This window comes from Petaurus breviceps, unplaced genomic scaffold (genome assembly GCF_028583685.1).
Source record: "Petaurus breviceps papuanus isolate PSGF00001 unplaced genomic scaffold, PetGlider_PUasm1.0 227, whole genome shotgun sequence".
Taxonomy (NCBI): Eukaryota; Metazoa; Chordata; class Mammalia; order Diprotodontia; family Petauridae; genus Petaurus; species Petaurus breviceps.
Genome location: NW_027185896.1, coordinates 4,303,697 through 4,319,370, shown reverse-complemented (window position 1 = coordinate 4,319,370; position 15,674 = coordinate 4,303,697).

The window sequence follows — 15,674 nt, the reverse complement described above, 5'->3', positions numbered from 1 at the left end:
CTTTCTTTCTTTCTTTCTTTCTTTCTTTCTTTCTTTCTTTCTTTCTTCCTTCCTTCCTTTCTTTCTTCCTCCTTCCCTCCCTCCCTTCCTCCATACTTTCCTCCCTCCTTCCTTCCATATCATAACCACTACCTTCTACCATCCCCCCCAATAAAAGCTGTCTCCTATAAAAACAATATAGTCAAACAAAACAAATCCATGTGTTATCCAGGTCTGAAAATTTGCATCTCAATCTGTACCTTCAGTCTAGTCCATCACCTCTCTGCCAAGAGATGGGAATCATGCTCCATCCTCAGTCTATGGAGCTGTGATCAGCAATTGCACTGACCATTTTTCTTAAGTCTTTGAAAATTGTTTTCCTTTGCACTGGTACAGTCATTGTGTTAGGGTAGCTAGGTGGTTCAGTGGATAGAATGCCAGGCCTGGAGAGTCAGGAAGACTCATCCTCCAGAGTTCAAATTTGGCCTCAGACCCTTACTAGCTGTGTGACCCTGGGCAAGTCACTTCACCCTGTTTGCCCCAGTTTCCTCATCTGTAAAATGAACTGGAGAAGGAAATGGCAAACCGGTATCTCTGCCAAGAGAACGTATGGGGTCACAAAGAGTTGGACACTACTGAATTGTATAATTTGTTCTCCTGGTTCTGTTCATGTCACCCAACATCAGTTCATATAGGGCCTCCCAGGTTTCTCTGAACCTATCCTTTTCACCATTTCTTATGGCACAATAATATTATATTACATCTGTATGCCATTTAGTCATCTATTCACCCACCTGATAGGCACTCCCTTTGTTTCTGATTCTTTGCTACAACAAAAAGGGTTGCTACAAATATTTTTGTACACATGAATCCTTTCCTTTTTTCTCTGATTTGTTTGGGGAACATGTCTAGCAGAAGTATCACGGAGTCACAGACTATGCACAGTTCAGTGACTCTTTGGGTATAGTTCTAAATTGTTTTACAGAACGATTGGACCAATTCACAGCTCCACTAACAGTACACTAATGTGCCTGTCCTCTCAATCTTCCCAACAATTAATTTTCCTTTGTGTTATCTTTGCCAATCGGATGGGTATGAGGTAGAGTCTCAGGGTTTTTTTCATCACTTTCTTTTGTTATTAGTGATTTGGGACATCGCTTGTTTTTGTTCTGGATGAACAAAAAGCCTCTTCATCTCCTTTGGAAATTCCCCTCCACACACTCTATGCCATCGAGCTGGCTTCCTAGCCATTGTTCCCATGCGATGTTCCATCTGCCTTTGCATGTGTCGTCCCCCATGTCTGGATTGTACTTGTTCTTCATCTGCACCTCAAAGAAGGCCTAGGTGCCTCGGGAATACAGCTCAGGTCCCGGCTCCTCCAGGAAGCTGATGGGATTCTCCTGCCTCCCCTCCATGACCCTGTGTAACTTTATAGAAATGCTCAGTATTTGCTTACCTGTGTCCATGCTGTAATCTCACCCCGGTAGAATGGACACTCATTAAGGGCATCCCCTTTGGGCTGCCCCTGGCCTGGAGGTATTTGTCAAATTGAGGACATTTCATAGAGCTATTGTGAAAGGCTGTCAAGTGGCTGGCTTGCTAATATCAAGATATACCATGTCTAAGGTAATCTATACCATGCATTTGACAATCACATGTTACTTTCAATCTTCTATTGTTTTAATCTTATTTAAATCTCCTAATACCATTGAATTTTTCTTGTGCTCGTCTCTCCATCTATTTTAAGCTTCTTAAAGCTAGGGATGCTGAAGCATAGTTTCCTTCACACCCTACAACATCCAGCACAGTGCCCAGCACAGGGCAGACAATCACCTTTTCTTCATTAATTTGGATAACCATGGTCAGTAGCATTTCTAGTTTGAGTACTTGGTTACATGTTCTATTGTTCTCCAACAATTTCTTCTGTAGATGTCTAGTTTCCAGAGATTATAAAGTCCCTCAAAATCTGAAAACCAGCCTGATTTCTCCTTTGTTTCTCCCATAATGCCTAGCACTTAGTAAGCACTTAAGGACCAGATTAGACTCTTGCCCCACTTCCCTCCAGTTACCATAACTGGGACCACTTGATCCTCACCTTTAGATTTAGACCAGTCTGTGAGACTAACCCAACACATATTCAGGGGTGACTCAAGGAGCTATTGCCCAATTGCCCAATCAATCCCAGACACTGTGATAAATTCTGGGGATACAAATACAATAAATAAAACAGTATCCTTACTAGCAAGGAGTTTAGGCAGCTTGGCATTCTCAACCTTTCTGTTCTGGCTCTAATCTTGGTACACTAGGTTTATGTCCTGGCCTCTTGCCTTGATCTTCATACCCAAGCATTCATAAAAAATTAGTTTTAGCAGCTAGAGTCCTGTCTCATTCCCCCACATCCCAGAAGCCCAACTTAGCCTGAAAGACTGGCCCTTTCTTGCTCTGGTCAGTACTGCGCATATAACCTTAGTCCCCATGACTAGGTTCCTGTTCCCTGATACCTCTGACCCCAGTAACCTGCCTGCAAAAAGCTTAAATTCCATAAATGTAATGATTCCCTAAGCATGCTACTGTACCCCACAACTGTTTGATCTGGGCAAGTTTCTTTTCTGTGATCACTGTTGAGACCTTCCCAGACTGCCTGTTGTAACCTGGCACATCGATCCAGTCTCTGGTTCCCATTCATCCTCTATCTGGCCTGACTAGCTGCCAAATAGCCCTGGTACTGCCAACACCCAACAAATAGTCACCAAATTTATTTTTTGGAAGGCAGGGCAATTGGGGTTAAGTGAATAGTCACTGAATTGAATTCAGTTAAGGGAAAAGAGTATTGCCTTCAGGGAGTAGATCAGGCCTGACATGGGCTTTGAAGGGTACTTATCATTAGGTTTGGGAAGGAGATTGGTTTAGATAGCATGAAGAAAGGTGAAGGAATATGTCATGGTGGGAAGGTGGTAAAGCTGAGCGATCTCGGTTGAATGGAGACGGCGTGTTGAGCTAGAGCAGGTGATAAATGGTAGGGTAGAGATGGGCCTTGAACATCACACAGAAGAATTTGGATTTGATCCAACCAGAACTCACTATTAGGCCATGAGAGTGTTGGGGAAGAGCAGTCAGTAACACTGAGGCAATGTTTGGTCCATGTGGCTATGCGCCAGCTTTGAATGGTGAAATTGGACCATTAAGAAATAGTTCTTAGTCTTTTGACACTGTTACATCATTTCTCCTTCTCCCTTCCCAGTATTGAAGGTAGCTTAAAAAAAAACAACCCTGTAAATCAATGAAAATGACTATTAAGATTCTTTGAGAATCATTATTCTTCCTTGAGAGAAATTAACACACTCTAGGGAGTTATTAACTTGGGGACTAGGTGTCCAAATATTTTCTAAAGTCTCCCTTCCCTAGTGCAGAGAGCGATTGGGATTGGGTAAGAGGCCCAGTCAGTTCAGGCAAATGCAGGGATCTTGTTGAATGAATGTCCCAAGGAATCATGACAACCACATTTTAGCCCTAAAGGTGAGACCTACAGAAAACATTAACAAGATCATAGACTTAAGAGGCTGAAAAGACCCTAGAATCATCTAGTCCAACTTCCTTCCAGGCCTGCTGGGCTGAGGAGTTGCCATAGTATTTCTTGTTTTCAAAGGAGAACCTTTGGGGTTTGTCCATCTCCTAGAAGAGAATGACAATGCTTCTGAGTCAGGCTTATTTCATGATCTGGAAGGGCAGGAGCTCTCAAGCTAAGGTTCATGGACTTTTTTTGCTTTTGAGTCAATTGGGTTTAAGTGACTTGCCTAGGGTCACATAGCTAGTAAGTGTCAGAGTTTGGATTTAAACTCAGGTCCTCCTGACTCCAGGGCTGGTGGTCTTACCATTGCACCACCTAGCTACTCCTCATGAACTTGTTCTAAAAAATATTTTAATAACTATTTCAACATAATTGTTTTCCTTTTCAAGAGTGTGCTGGAGCCTGATGAACTATCTCCCAAAAGCTGAGTTCACTGTGAGCATTGGAAATCCCCAAAAGCTATAGGGGTCTCAAACACACACACACACACACACACACACACACACACACACACACACACACACACACACACATGGATATAAGGTCAGGTCTCAAACAGAGCTGCCTTGTTTACTGTCCAGACTTCAGAAAGTGATGGAGAAAATGTTAATAATGCAGATTAAACCAATAGTGTGATATTTTCAGAGAGTCACTTAAACATTTACACTGCTATCTGTAGACCTATGTAGTTTATATTATTTATTTAGAGACATCATCTTGGGAAGAGCTCCATAAGCACCAAAGAGGTAAAGGACACAGACAGACTTAAGAACCTCACTGGGTCTTTTAGCCACCCCATCTACCTTCAGCTTCTCCATCAGTAACTTGAAGACTCGACCTCCTTCACAGAGTGAAATAACCTTAGTACTTATTGCTAAATTGCTCCAACAATTTAAACATTTGTATTTTTCCCTTTTCCTAGGCCAAATAGCCCTGTGACATATCCAAACCAACTGGTTTTCAAATCATTTTAGCAATAAAAGGTACCTGAAATGATCAACAGCAGGCTTACTTTAGGGTAGAAAGTGACATCTTAGAGACCAAAGACACTTTCTGCCTTTGTCAAAAAGTCAGTTAATGGATCTAAGTTTCTTTGCTCTGGCTTATTTTTTGCTACCACTTTTTATTATACGGCACAAGGCAGGGTCCACTTTTTATTCCCGGTTTGAGAATTCATAATAATTCTTTTCAAGGACAGAGATTATAAATGGGCTTCTCTGACCCATAGCCCCAGGCTATTGACTTTCATTTAGTAAGTCTTTAAAAAGCTCATCTAGAAAAAAGATGAGTAGCACTGAAGGCCCATGGCCTCGCTTTCGTAGAGTTCACCTTAATCACACTGATTTAAGGAAGTAGTTGGAACTCTTGAGATCCTACGTTCAATGGAATAAGACATGAAAGTGGCAAAAGGATGGAAACTTCATTTCCATTTATTTCCCTTTCGTTAAGAGTCCTGACCACCTGGGCTCCAGGCAACTGGCTCTTCTACTAACTAAATTGTGTGTGTGAGAGGTCCAATTCTGTAGGTTTATTCAAGGCTGTTAAATTTATTATTTTGTGTTCAGCATCTATTGAATTATGGCACCTGAAGAACACTTTGGCTTTACCACGAGGCCAATGAGCTAGTCCTTACTTGGAGCTTGTAAAGATGTTCACCATCTGTGTAGTGCAGCAGTTAGCCATCAAAACCAATGATTCAAATGTTAGACCTGAGAAAAAAACCTGGAATAAGTGTTCTTACTTACAGGCATGGAACTGACCTAAGCTGCTCTGGGTGCTAAGATTCTCTGTCAGACACATGCTTAATTAGACTTCTCCATGTTGGGGGTGGAGGGCTTCCTAGAGAGAATGACCCAGTGCAATTGGCCAATGAAAGATGGGGCAGAAGTGAGGCTCTGTTATTTTCTGGATCCTTCTCAGTGACTACTATGGGTAAAACTTTCAGCCTGGGCCAAGGAGTAACATAGAACAACTGTCACATTTCTGAATTTTTGAACTAACGAACTTCAAATTAATTGTAGTCAATGGGCTTAGTTATAATGCTTGAAACTGGCAAACTTTTTCGAGTGTGTGGTGTGTGTGTGTGTGTGTGTGTGTGTGTGTGTGTGTGTGTGGTAATTTCATAACCACTGCCCAAAGTCTGTGGTAAAGGAAAATGTCTGTTGCAAAGGACTAAAAATGGAGGCTGCCCAGAGAGGAAAAAAACTTCAAAAACTCCAATTCAGTCCAGTTTCAGCACTTGGGACCTGGGGTCTAATGGTGGTAGACTTTGAATATGGCAGTGATAGGCCTGGTTGAAAACCTCAAGGAAGAACTGCCCTGCCCTGTGGGCATGGCTTGCTTCATCAGCTAGTGTCTGAAGGCTGTGGGCACAGCTTTTGCCAAGAGTGTCTCTTCAGGAGCTAGGAAGAAGTTGACAAAGACTCCCCTTGTCCTTAATGCAGAAGAATCTCTCAGTAGAGAGCCTTAGAGTCCAAGCTTGGCCTAGGGAATCTGGCCAGCAGAACCAGGCACCTCTGACATTACTATAGGTTAAAGAGGAAAGGGTCATGTGTGAGAAGTGCCAGGAGGGGCAGATTCTTTTCTGTGGTGACAACTGATCCTTACTTTTGTGTATTGTCTTTCCAAACTCAGGGCATACAGTAAGCCATGTAGACAAAGCTACAAAGGATTTCAGGGCCATACTTACCAGGAAACTGAATTTCCTATGGAACAAATTTGATACCATTAAGGATGTGTTTTCTAAAGAAAGGACCAAACCTCATACTTGGAAGGAGAACACATTAGCTGAATATAGAGGCTTATACAAGTTCAAGAAGAAGGGGCTGTACCATCAGGGTCTGGACCAGTGAAAAATGTTATATGTAACATGTTATCCAACAGGCTCTGCAGACCCTAACAGTCTAACTTTAGAAAAGACAATTAAGTTCTGTGAGCCTCAGTTTTCCCATTTCTTAAATAGTCATCATCATACTTACACTACCTATTTTTATAGGTGGCACATTAAATGATTTGTAATACTGAATAACTATGAATGGGACACCAAATGATCCTAAAAGGCAGGCAGGGTGGCACAGTGGATAGAGAGCACTGGGTCTGGAGTCAGGAAGACAGACCCAAGGTAAAAATGATTATAATTTCATTACACTTAATGCAACTCAAATGAATTTGGGCTTTCATCAAGATGTGTGATCATACTTTTGCACTGAATTAAAAATTGGAAATGAAACATAATAAAAAAAAATCTAAAAATGGACTGGAGAAGAGACTTGAACTACTTCTATCCGGCTGTAACATGGGCACAAGTGGGAATAAGTCTGAGTCCCTCCCAAAGAAGAAAAATAACCAACCAGTTACAAGTGTTTTGTATCCAAAGACACTTTCTGTGAAGACATTCCTTCTCTTTGATTTTCCCTTTGGATTAGGGTCAGAGGATCAATATCTTTGTTAAAGAGATAAATAATCAGCCTTATATCATGCTGAAGCAAAACTACCCTCGTGGATGATATTTTTCATGATTTCTTCTACAAAATGAATGCTTATTTGACCTTCAAAACCTGACATTACTCAGAGCCAAGTCTCAGTTCAACCCCCTGATGTTTTCAACAAAAGAGAAGTCCATACCAGTGGAATTCATCTTTTTTTAAGCTTAAAGACTGACAGAAATAAGACTTTAAAGAGAAGGGCTGACTCTCTCCTTATCTCCTTCCAACAGTTTGAAGTTTTTAGCCAGAAGTAGGAAGGAACAATTCCTTAATATTAAGGCAACAAGGTCTTGAGTTGGATTAACTGCCTGTTGCCATTTGCTTGTGATTACAAACTCATTATCCTTTCTTAAATGTTTTCCTAAGAACCAAAGAACAGAAACCTAAAGTCTTAAAGAGAACTGTCATATATCAATAAATCAATCTCCTTATCTTTTCATTCTTCCTTTCAGCTGAAGCTAACCACAAAATAAGCAGATAAAAATTAATAAATCAATTAGATATGCTTATATATTTGATTTTTTTGTGTGTGAAGTGCTTCATACTTAATTTTCCCTAGAATTAACATTTCATTTGACTCATATAAATTACTTTTAAAAGCTGGTTTCCTTACATTCAGCCTCTGGACAAGGTTTAAAAGCTGCTTCCTTACATTCAGACTCTAGACAAGGTTTCTTCTGTGGAGGGGATTTATAAAAATGTAGACAGTCTTTCTGAACACGGTTCTCAAATTCATGGCCAGGTGAAGTGAGTGAGTTCTTAAGTGGTTGGTGAATCTGGGTTTTTCTGTGAAGCTTTTCTCATAATATGTGTATTTACATGGTTTCTCTCTTGTGTGAGTCCTCTGGTGCTAAACAAGAGAAACATGGCTGCTAAAGTTTCTTCCACAATCATAGCATATGTTGTTGCTTGGTAAATTTCTTAATGTTTTAAAACTCTCTCCAGCGTGAAGCTTTTCCTACAGTCAGGACGTGTATTTGGGGTCTCCTTGGGGGCACTTTCTGTGTGGAGCAGACCGCCTTTGGGCTAGGCCTCCTCTCCCATGCCCAGTTCAATTCGCCTAACTCTTTCTGGGGAAATTGGCTAACTGTGTTTCAGACTTCCACTGGCTCTCAAAATAGATACCCCCATCGGGGAGGGGTAAGCATGTCTCTTCTGACTTTGCTGAGAACAGGCCATGCTGTGACAGGGGGAGGGGAGGATGCTCTTCCAAACAATCCTGAACTTCAGTTTTGATCAGGATCCCACCATTTGATAAGACAGAATACGATGATAGATGAAGGGCCCTCTGTCCTGTTGTTTGGTCCACAAACATTTGTAAAGCACTTTCTATGAGCTAGGCAATGTGCTAAGTGCTGGGGAATATGAAAAAAAGGCAAAAGCACAGTCCCTGCCCTCAGGGAGCTTCCATTAAAACGGGGACACAACATGTAGGCAACAAGGTAGATCGATATACATAGAGAACAGATGTAAGGCACTCTGAGGGGACAGCATTAGCAGCTCCGGGGACTGGAAAGGACTTCTAGAGAGGTGGGATATGAGCTGTCCTGAGAGAAGCACAGGAAAACAGAAGCAGAGGTGAGGGGATGGAGTATTTCAGGCATGGAGGCAGGAGGTGGAGTGTCGTGTTAGAGGAACTGCCAACAGGCCTCAGTGTGGGAATGTCCAGTGTGGTGGAGAGTCAGGCCTAAGGAAAGCAGGAAGGTGGGAAGGGGGTGGGTCATGAAGAGCTTGAAAGGCCACACAAAGAAGTTTCTCTGCGATCCTGGACATAAGAGGGAGGCTCACTGAACAGGAAATGACACTGTCAGACATAATTTTAGAAAAGTCACTAAGGCAGACATGTAGAGGATGGATTGAAGTGGTTTGACACCTGAGCAGAGAAACTGGCTAGGAGGCCACTGTGAGCTGAATTCCTGGAGAATTCTGGGAGCACGGTTTTAGAGATGAGGTGTGCCTGAACAGGACAAGCTTCAAGAAAAGGAGGAACAAGTGTGTGGCCCCAGAGCTGGAGGAGCCATGAGGGATGGACAGGACCTCACAGGCCCAACCCTCTCACTTTACAGATAAGGCATCTGAAGCCCAGGAAGGGCTTTTAAAGTGATTTACAGACTATCAGATGGATTTGAACGACCGTTTCCACTGTTCTACACTGAAAATTCAAACCCTAAAGTGTAGCACCATGAGGCCTGTAAAGAAGGTAAAAGTGGGGCTTACCAGAGGGTAGGAGGGTGGCCTGTGAATTCTTGGTGATTCACATGTTCTGTGAAATAAAGGCTCTCTTCTGATATACAATGTTTGAATGAGGGAGAGCTAAGGCTCTGTGGAGGGTAACATGAGCTATATTTTGTTAAAGCAAACTAGCAACAAATATAATTTGTTGGGCAGTCCCCAAAGGCCAAACCTGGTTCAGGGAAGCCTGGATTTCAAGCCTCATATGGCCTTCTAGTTTCCGACATAGATTACAAGCTAGAGAATAATATGTCTTTTACTTTGATGGCTCCTGTTCATTCAGATTTAGCTTCTCAGTAGATGCTAAATAGATTCAGTTGATTAATAGCCCGTTTTATCTGTCTGCCCTTCTCATTGAGAACTATTCTGGTTTATAAATAAACCGATGGCTTCAGTTAATGAGATCTCTCTCCTGATTCTTCTGTGCTGCAGTGGAAACTGCTATGTCTGGCAGTATTTCTCAGGAGTTAGGATCTCTAGCTACAGTTCTCACCTCTGAATGGCCTATGGATACATCCCTTCTCTCAGAATCCTTTTGATTCCTGAAAAACAACTCTTCCTCCTGTTTCACCTGGGGTTTAACATCAAGTGTGGTAGCTGCATAGCTAGAGAAATGAATGTGTAACTTTGTCATTTTAATGATGCTCTCAATGGAAACCGATAGGTTGACAAAATCTGTGTTAAGGGAAAGTGAAATATCTCTTCTTACTGTAATAAAAATATGAAAACTCACATGAATGTATCATTCAGTGTTCCTTTTCATTTTTTATAACCTTTTTATAGGAATGGATTTTGTACACAGGGAAGTTTGACAGATTGGGACCTTCTTACAGATGGTCCCACTTTGGGGACCAGCCTGAGTTGAACTGGGGTGTCCAACAAGATGGATTGGAAATAGGAAGGGCAGAGCTAGAGAGCAAGATCTTATGAAGATGGTTCAATCTATTTTCTAGATAAGCATCTAAATCAAGAAGCAGAACTTCAGGACTTAATATATAGTAGATACCATGTGTGAACACACTTTCTAGCTTCTTCTGTAGCCCAGAAGGTAAATACATTCGATTCAAGAGACATTTATTAATCACTAGTGCCCACAGCACTGTGCTAGTCACTGAAGGAGGTGCAAAGTTTCAAAAAATATGATCCCTGTCCTTACAGTTGAAGAGGGAAATTAGCCAAATGCACACACAATAATAATAATAAATAATAATAATACAGAATATTAATGGTGAGTACATTAGAGAGTTACAAAACAAGGTGCCAGCAATCAGAAAGGGGAAAAGATCATGAATGCCATATTAGTAAAAGGCTCTGGGACAATTTACTATGGCCAGGCTACAAAAAGCAAAGGTGGCAATGGCAAAGTTTGCGAGGACTAATTATAAGAGGTCAAATCTACAGATACAACTCTAAACAATTAGAGAGGTCAGAAGAGAATCTGGGGATAGCATGGTTATGAGTTAAACATAGGAGTAACATAAGAAGGAGGGAGAATATAACTTACAGGGTAGGGTCAGCAAAGTAAACAACACTCAGAGGCATAGTTTATTCATAGTGGACATGGAATTTAGTTAGAAAGTTTGCCTGAGAAAGCATCAACAGCTCAGCTAGAACCTGCTAATTTTTTAGATAAAACATTATCTATCATCCAGGTAGCACAGTGGTATTAGCTGGCATTCAAACTAGAACCAAAGTGAACCATGATCAGGAGAGGCATAACCCACAAGGGAGGGCCAAGAAGTACGCAGTTGCCATTGCTTTGTAGGTTTCTGTCTATAAGGCTAGAAGTCAAGAGGCTCCTTACTTCTACCTGAGGTGCTTTGTCTGAAATGGTAATGTGGTGTGCTGGTTGTATTTCATGCTCCTCCTGGGAGGTGTGGTTGAAATAAATAAGTTAATACATTTTTCTATTTAATCAGACTTATTAAAACATAGGGTTCTGTATGACAACAGTGAAGAATAAATAGGAGTGAAAACTGTTACTAATTAATGTGTTTCTTATAACAGTGATATCATAACTGAACAGGCAGCCCATCCAATTAGCATGTGAGCACGTTTATCTTCAGCAAGTGCTACAGATGAATGAGTTGGCCTAGAATTAAGTGGGAGGAAGAAAGCTAAAAGCCACTACATAAACCTCTTTCTCTTTAACCACCAGAACATAAACATGGTGATATCATACAGCTTTGAATCACGGAACATCATGTTCTCAGAACTGAAATGACAAAGAAGCTGAACCTCTTTGTTTTGGGATCAGAACTAAGAATTACAAGAAACCTTGTCAATGATTAAATGATCACATTTTATTATAAGTACACATTTCAAGTTCAACAAAATGGAGAAAAATTGGTTCCTGTGTGCTGGCTCCCACAAAGAAACAAGGTTATTCTATAGAAAAGGCCTTTTATGGGAAAAGACGAAGGGATAGGGATGTTAGTGGGCTTTTTGAAACTCAGTGTTCCTAATATCCAAGAAATTGTGATATGAAATCCCCTTTGAGCTAATTTCATATTAAAAAAATCACCAAATTTCTAACACATGGGTGAAAACGGACCCTTTCCAAGCTGGATCAAAGATTTATAACTATATTTAACCACTTTTCTGTAAAGATCCTTTTGTCATTCATCTAAGGTTTTTCCTTCTTGGACATTATGTCCAGTATGTGTGTCCTGAAACAAGCCTAGTTGCCCTCTCCTTACTCTTATTAAAAGTTTCTGATGTACTTGGAGGCTAGAAACAACATGTTTCAGTGGAAATAAATGGGATATGAATCAAGAGATCTAGGTTCCACTCTTGGCTCTCCACTGACTAACTCTGTGATGTCAGTTAATTCACTTCTTTTCTTTTCTTTTTTTTTTTTTTTAAAGCAATTGGGGTTAAGTAACTTGCTCAAGGTTACACGGCCAGTTATTTCTGGGTGTGGTGCTGAGTATCTGAGCCTGGATTTGATCCAGGTCATCCTGACACTGGAGCCAGTGCTCTTACTCGCTGAGCCACCTGGCCACCCCTAAGCAATTGGGGTTAAGTAACTTGCTCAAGGTTACACGGCCAGGTGTTTCTGGGTGGGTGCTAAGTGTCTGAGCCCGGGATTCAATCTCCAGGTCTTCTCAACACTGGAGCCGGTGCTCTTACTCTGTGCTACCTGGCCGCCCCAATTCACTTATTTTCTATATCTCAGTTTCCTCATTTGTCAAATGGGAATAACCTCTACCCTTCTCTGTCTCTTAAGAATTAAGAGGATCAAGTAAGATAGCAGATGTGCAAGTGGTTTGAAAAAATCAAAAACATTGTAAAAATAACAAGCCCCCTAAAGATTCATAAGGTTGTCCTCAATGGTGGGAACTGTAGTGTAAGACAGATATGAATTGGTTACATGGGGACTCCTGGGTTCTTTATTGACTCACCTGCTGTATTGCCAAATGACACAAAATAACAAGGTTGACAAAAGCTGAAAAGAAGGAAAAGTAGAGAAAGGGATGTATAGAGATAAGAAAAGGCAGATAAAGGGGTGGCTAGGTGGCACAGTGAATAGAGCACTGACTGGCCCTGGAGTCAGGAGGACCTGAGTTCAAATATGGCCTCAGATAGGTGACACATTTACTAGCCATGTGACCTTGGGCAAGTCACTTAACCCCAATTGCCCTCCCCTCTCCCCTCCAAAAAGCAAAAAAAAAGGCAGATAAGAACTGAAAGATAAAATTCCAATAAACTCAATTCTGTGGAGAGAAATTTAAAAAAAAGCTTCCCTTTATATAATCTAGACGGCCTTTTCTGGAGTACTCATTAAAAGGGTCTCTGGACCACTAATTACCCGTCTTCAACCTCAAGTAACCACTTCCAGCAATTACATTATCCACATAAGCATCTTTTACTGAGTACTTATTGCATGGGTAAAAACCGTGCTAGAAATTGAACTTCTTAGCTGACAGTTGTTAGCTTCTGGAATTGAGAATTACAGTGGAATGAGAATCAGTAACTTCTAAACTAAAGAGAAATAAACTTGATGTTACGATTTAAGGGCTAAAGATTCAGCTCACAAACAACTGGGGGTGGTTTTAATCCAGAGAGAGGAAGAATATTTTCCTAAAAATAAAGGGGAAGGACACCCATGTGCCTTGTGGTGACACCAGTGTTCTCCAATATTTAGGGACACAGTCTGAGGCAGAGAAATGGCTATACTATAGTGTTTTAAGTTTTCAAAGCAATTTAATACATTATTACATTTGATCTCAACTATACCTCTTTAAGGCAGTCTAAATATTATCATCCTCATGGTACAAATAAGGAAACTGAGGGTACATCCCACAACTTCACTGGAGCCTTAGTTCTGAACACAAAGCAAGTGCATTTTGTACTGCTCATGCCCTCAGGCTACAAAATGGAAAAAAAAAAAACTGCAGAAAAATGAAAAGGGGTTGTGAGTGGAAAAAGTTTTAGAAGCCCTGGTCTAGGCCACTGATTTTGGGCAGATTAAGTATTATATCATAATCTTCCTTCTAGGCTCATCGCTCGTGCCACACCCTAGTCTGTTCTCATTCTCCTCCCATCTCAAATTATATCCTATTTACTTATCTGTTTAAAATTTATTTCCCCCCCCCACCCCCCAGTAAATTCCTCGAAGGAACTGTTTTTCATTTTGTCTGGCATCCCTAGTGTCTCCTATAAAGTTGTTGTTCAGTCATATCTGACTCTTTGTGCCCCTTTTGGGGGTTTTATTAGCAAAGATACTGGAGTACTTTGTCATTTCCTTCTCCAGCTCATTTTACAGATAAATAAGGTGAGGCAAACAGGGTTAAGTGACTTGCCCAGGGTCACACAGCTAGTCAGTGTCTGAGGCCGGATTTGAGTTTAGGAAGATGAGCCTTCCCGACTCCAAGTCTCGAGCTCTATGCATCACCCCCGTAGCTGTCCCTTTGCACACACAGTAGGCACTCAAAAAATGCGTGGGGGAGGGCACTGTTTTCTGCCTTTCTTTGCATCTGCAGCGCTCAGCGCAGCGCTCAGCACAGCGCTTGACTTCTACAGGAGGAAGCAGCTGAGAAGCTCGTCCACAACAGCCCCGTGGCTAAGGACAGAGAAACGGCTCCAACCCAGCTCTTGTCCTCGGCACTGCGTTCTATCGCCCGATGCTGCCTGATTTCAGTCTAAAGGCTCCTTTGGGGGGTCCCGATCCCGTCCCACGGAACCCTGCACAGGCCCTGGGGGACAGCGAGGAGCCAGGCTCCGCTGCCCACCGAACCCCCCTCCCCAAACGAACTTCTCAGGAACCGCTCTCGTTCTCGGAGAATCGGTAGACCCCCCTCCAGCTGGCACAAAGCCCCGGGAGTCCCGCGGCAGGGCAGCGTGTCCAGGATTAGGTTTCCCCAAGCTGCCAGGAGTCACTCAGGCCCGAAAGCGCTGCCCGGGTCTCCCCCGTACCCCACAAGATTCCAGAGGGCTCCGTCCCCGCCTCCCACCTCCACCTGCTCAGCCACGTTTCGTCACAGCCGGGGCTCCACCCTTTTCTTCCCAGCCGCCAATCTTCGGTCGTTCCGCCAAATAAAAGCCAATGAGGAAGGAGGAGGCGGGGTTAGCCATAAGAACGTTCCGCCTGGAGGATTCTGTTGGCTCGCTCCTCTGCCTCTCCTGCCTCTCCATTGGTCTTCCTTCACGTCAAACAAAGCCCAACGAGCCTATCCACTTCTTCCCTTGAGTTAAAGCAGGACACCTCCCTGCTGTGCGCACAGTCCCGGGCCAGGCTCCTGAGGCCGTGCTTGGGTCCTGGGTCCAGGGCCTTCACCCCTTGAGCGTTTCTCTTGCTGGCCTGAGACTCCTGCCTCTGATCTTTTCATAGCTGTGTGACCCTTGGCCAGGCCTTTACGAGCTCTGAGTCTTAGTGTGTTCATTCGTAAAATGTGTACCTGCCTAGAAGTCGGGGGCGCAGACCCCTGCCCCCTCTCCTCCATGCACGGCTGAAATCCCGGGGCCCAAATGCCCCCAAAAGCAGAGGAAAAGCCACCTCCCAACGGCTGGTGCTTCACTCGTCACTGGGACAATCCAAGCCGTCTAATGGCACCCCGGGTCTCCTGAAAGAGAACGGAACAGCCTGCTTCGGGTTGGGCACGTCCTTTATGGAGGATTGATGCGGAAAAGTGGACAAAACCTGTAAGTGGATGGATGAGAAGCCAGTGCTGGTGTCTGCCTTTGCTGCAGGGCTAGGAGGGAGCCCTCAAAATATTAGAAATCAGTAAAAACAGTATCAACATGCACACTCTATTAAAGTTGTTTGGAAAGGCAATTTTGAGAACTTTCTGCGATCCATCTTTTCTACCTTGGCCAAAAATGATCTTTCTAAGGCATAATTCTGTCTCTCCTGCTCAAAGGCCTTTGCTGTATTCCCATTTCTTTTAGAAGAAATCATTCTAGTATTT